The sequence below is a fragment of the Cynara cardunculus genome, assembly GCF_001531365.2.
Source record: "Cynara cardunculus var. scolymus isolate 2C chromosome LG 10, CcrdV1, whole genome shotgun sequence".
NCBI classification, from domain to species: Eukaryota; Viridiplantae; Streptophyta; class Magnoliopsida; order Asterales; family Asteraceae; genus Cynara; species Cynara cardunculus.
The window spans coordinates 2049825-2055158 of NC_037537.1; positions in this window are offsets into that span (position 1 = coordinate 2049825).

Genomic DNA, 5334 nt, shown 5'->3' on the forward strand with positions numbered 1-5334 from the left:
TATATATATATATATATATATATATATATATGGAGAGAGAGAGAGAGAGAGGAGCGATCAATTGCAAACCACCCTTATTTGTGAAAACCCTACAAACCGATCTCATCCATCCATTTTCTTGATCTATGGTCAAGATTAAATAGTGTTATATTAGGAAATTAAAAGAAAAAAGAAAAAAAAGTTTGATTTTTAATTAAAAAAAGAGGCAAAATCGACAAATCACCCATATGAATCTGTATTTCATCACTATCCTCTTCACTGTATGCAACTATTTCACTGAATGAAACTGTATTTCACTGTATGAAACTGTATTTTCATCACTGTATGCAACTATTTCACTGTATAAATCTGGTTCATCGTATTAATCTGTATTTCTTAACTAGATGAACATGTATTTCTTCATTGTATGAATCTGTTTTACAATATTTATTCACATGTTTGAATCTGCATGGTTCACTGTATGAATCGGTTTCACATTATGAAACTTTATTAATCTGTCGTCTTCATTGTATGCAACTATTTCATTGTTTCACCGTTTTATATTTAAAAACAATTGATTTACACATTCCATATAAAAGTTTTTATATTTACGTTTCCATATTTAAAAATAATTAAATAATTTCCAATATTATATTTAAAACAATTGATTTACAACTTCCATATAAACGGTTTTTATATTTACGTTTTCATATTTAAAAATAATTAAATCATTTCCAATATTATCCATTATACAGTAAAATGACAACTATACTCTTACTTATTAAAATTAAAGTAAAAAACGGAAATTTATTATTAGTCGAGAGTGGTTTGCATGGTTTTCACGAATTAGGCGGTTTGTAATCTAACCAGTCTCTCTCTCTCTCTCTCTCTCTCTATATATATATATATATATATATATATATGTATGTATATATATATAGAGAGAGAGAGAGAGAGAAAAAGAAAGAGAAACGAAAGATCGTGTGAGAAGGAAAGTTATAATAAGAAGCATAGGAAGAAATTTGAACATTTGATCAATTTTAATTTCATGTCCACACACTAATTGTGCTTTAGAAGGGAATTGATTTGGTGCATCTCGATTCAGTTTATTAGTGTTGACATTCAATTAAAATTGATCCAAGAGTAGAAATCTCTTTTCTAACGTTTTTCAACATAACTTTCCTTCTCACCAAAACCTAACACTATATTTTTATGGAGGGGTTTAAACGAGAACACTTTTACTTTACGAAAATGCAAGAACATTTCTTAGCCTTCAAATCATTTAACCCATACTTAAAATTAAAAGAAAATAAAGTAAATAATTAAGCGTAATCATGTGATTTATATTTATCTGTAAGTTAGTGACTTCCTTATCCTTAAAATAACGTACAGAGAGTATATTCACCAATCACAATATATCAAATTATTATCACAATAAAATCACATAATGAACGAACAGAATGATGATTATGGAGGTGTTCATTACTGGTTTTCGATTATCACAACATTATCCCATCAAAATCACATAATTACCATATCACTGTCATAGCAAAATCACATCATAAGAAATCTTCGATTTATTAAAACATTATCACATTATCATCACAACAAAATCATATCATTATCACAATATTACATCGTTATCAACAACGGAGATATCAGCATAAAAAGTCTTTTATGATAATAACAACATTCAAAGAATAAGGATAAATCTAAGATAACATAAAGTTGTTAATAAATACTAATTTATTTTCATTTATTCTAATTTTTATTATGTGTTAATAAATTTGAAGTGAAAAATGGGTGTTTTCGTTTGAACCCATATATGTGTGTATGTATGTGTGTGTGTATACTAGTAAGATGCTCGCACGATGCTGCTGTATGCACGATGCTCGCACGATGCTGCTGTCAATCATGTTTCATCTTTTTTCTTTTTTTTTTCCATCCTGTTGCTAGTTGTATACCCATACACTATAGCTGAGTGTAAATTTTGAATATATACCTATTATAAACAGGTTTCCACCAAATAAAATATATATGTTGATCCATTTTACATTTTCTTATTGAATGTAAGATAGAATAAAAAAGCAAATTAATGTTAAGGTTGTGAAAAACATGTTTCCTTGTGTAAAAATGATTAGTAGATGATGTTTTTATAGGAATCTTACTCATAATCATCGGTTCTAAATTTTCCAAGACTAACTCTTAAGACTAACTGAGGTGCAGCCTAGACAACATGGTTAAAATGACTGTGGCTAATTTTAAAGTTTTTTTTAGTTGACGAATATATATATAATACAAGTTGAGAATTTTATTCTTGGTTGCTACTATGATTTTGAGATTGAAGTTTGTGGTTCATTAGTAGATGAATTATTTCAACGGTTTTCTCAAATGCTAGCGTTGCATCAAATGATGAGAATATGTTAAAAATAAAGCATAATGATATTTACGGTAAATACTTAAATGCAAGCTTTTAATTTTAAACATGTCAATATTTTTTATCAAAATGAGAATCAAGTCATATAAATAATATTTTCCATAAAAAAAACACTACTTATATCGCTCTCTTAGAAAAAGAAAGATAAGACAACAATTGGAGAATAGTTAACAAAAATAAGTTTGCAATATTATATATAAATATATAAAGAGAGAGAGAGAGAGAGAGAGTTTGTTTTAAATACAACTCATCGCATTTGTACAACCAATGCAACCCAATAAATTGAGATATTTATGGAAATGATAAGAGTTCATTTATTATGATTTGAATATTTATGGAAATGATAAGAGTTCATTTATTGTGATTTGAATATTTATGGAAGATGAATATGGTTCATTAATTATGATCAATACATTATATTAGGAAACAATCAAAATTTTTGTGAAATCACATATTAATCAAATGAAATGAATGGTTGAAGATTGGGTTGTATTGGTTGCACAAATGTCAAGAGTTGTATAATAACCAACCTCTCTCTTTCTATATATATATATATATATATAGGGTATATTTCTTTTACAACCTTGTGCATTTGTACAACCTTTGCAACCCAATTAATTGAGATATTTATAGAAATGATTGGAGTTCATTTATTATGATTTGAATATTTATGGAATATGAATAGAGTTTATTAATTATGATTAATATTTTATATTAGGAAACAATTAATTGATTAAAAATTGAATGGTTGAGATGAGGGTTGTATAGGGTGTAGGAATGGCAAAGGGTGTAGAATAACATCCCTATATATATATATATATATATATATATATATAAGAACATGATCCTCTTGGTCCAAGCCTCTTTGGCCAAGTCGATTACACATTTAGTTTTTCTCCCGTCACCAACCCAACCAGGTAATCCAGGTTCTTGGATTTCGGTTAAAATAACTGAATTTTCGAGCAGGTGAGTTTCTTCACCATAGCAGCCAAAAATGCTCTGTACCAGCATTCTTTTTCAACCAATCAAGATGAATCTCAACTGTTTTTCAAAGCATGACTTTTACAATAGATGTCAATTTTTATAGGCATAAATTTGAATATTGGTCTTAAGATTTTCAACATTTAGACCTTGCAATAAGGTCTACTGATCTAGCATTTTCAAAAAATAGGAAGTAGAAAAAAGGTCGCCATACAACTGAAATATATTGAGTTGGTTTGTTTGATTTAGTTTTAATAAGATCCACAATAACAATCATAAACTTCTGCATGCTCAAAATTCGTACAATGTTTTGTATAGGGTGAACAATACCGAAATACTTGATCTAACCCGACCCGAAAAACTGCAGAAAATCTGACCTCGAAACCCGATATTTTCCTCGGGTAAGTAGGATCGGGTTGGGTATCCTACTCCCCCCCCGCCTGGCGACCCGTCTGATGACCCGATATTTTAGTTAATAATTTATATTTTACCTTTTAAGTTCTAACTAAAGCTAACCTAATTTCGTAATCGACAACGACTACTCTCCTCACTTCCTCAATCGAACTTCGACCATATATCATGAGAGACAATACCACCAGCCACAACCCTTCCGTTAGTTCGTCATTGATGATGAATGTTATAGTGAAAATGTATATTAATGATAAATATCATGTTGATGTATGAATACTAGTTCTTGTATATATTCATGATGAATATCATATTGATGTATTAATATTGAAAAATTGTTGTATATATGTGAACGCACATGAATATTCATGATGAACAGTATTATATTCATGATAAATGTTATAGCTAAAATGTATATTAACGATTAATATCATAGTGATGCATGAATACTGAACATTTATTGAATACACGTGAAAATAAATAAATATTCATGATGAATGTTACAGTGAATTTGTATATTCATGATAAATATCATACCGATGTGAACATTAAAGAGTTCTTGTATACATGTGAACATGCATAAATATTCATGATGAATATGACATAGATATATCATGTCACGTAAAAAATGGCAAAAAAAAAACTATATCGAAATTGATGTCAAATCGAAAAGAATGAAATGCTAGTTTTTGTTATAATTTGTTTTATTAAAAGATTAGGATAATTTAGTTTAATATTAAGGGGTAAAAAAATTTAATTTGAAAAGAAAATAAAAAGTCAAATAAGGTGGTCATGTGATTCAAGTTTGAAATAAATTTTGTTTTTGCCCCTAGTCACTTCTTAATTAACCATTTTATGTTTTAGCCATTGATTAGTTTTCTTAATTTTGATCAATGGTAAGGATTTGTCCCTTGGTTTACAATGAAAAATTTGGTTTTTATTTTAACCTAACCCTATATATATAGGATTGGGTTATGGTGAGAAGGAAAATTATGATGAGAAGCGTAAGTAGAGATCTCCACCCTTGGATCAATTCTAATTTAATGTCAACACTAATGAGGTGCACCGAGATGTGTCTGATCAATTCCCTTCTAAAGCGCAATTTATAGGTGGGCATGGAGTTAAAAGTGATCAAGAGTTCAGATCTCTTCTTACGCTTCTCACCATAACTTCTTTTCTCACACGATCTTTCACCTATATGTATAAGCGAAGGATCGTGTGAGAAGGAGAGTTAAGGTAAGAAACGTAAGAAGGGAATTGAACCCTTAATCACCTTTAAATTTAAACCCACCTATGAATCATGCTTGATAAGAGGATTGATCCGGTGCATCTCATCCTAATGTGCATCCAACGATGGAGATTCTTTTTTGCGCTTCTCACGTTAACTCTCCTTCTCATCAGAACCCAACCCTATACATATGTATGTGTGTGTGGTTGGGTTCTAGAGAAAATGGAGGTTACGGTGAGAAAGATGAGAAGGGATCTCCACCTTTGGATCAATCATAATTGAAGATCAAAAGTAATGGGAT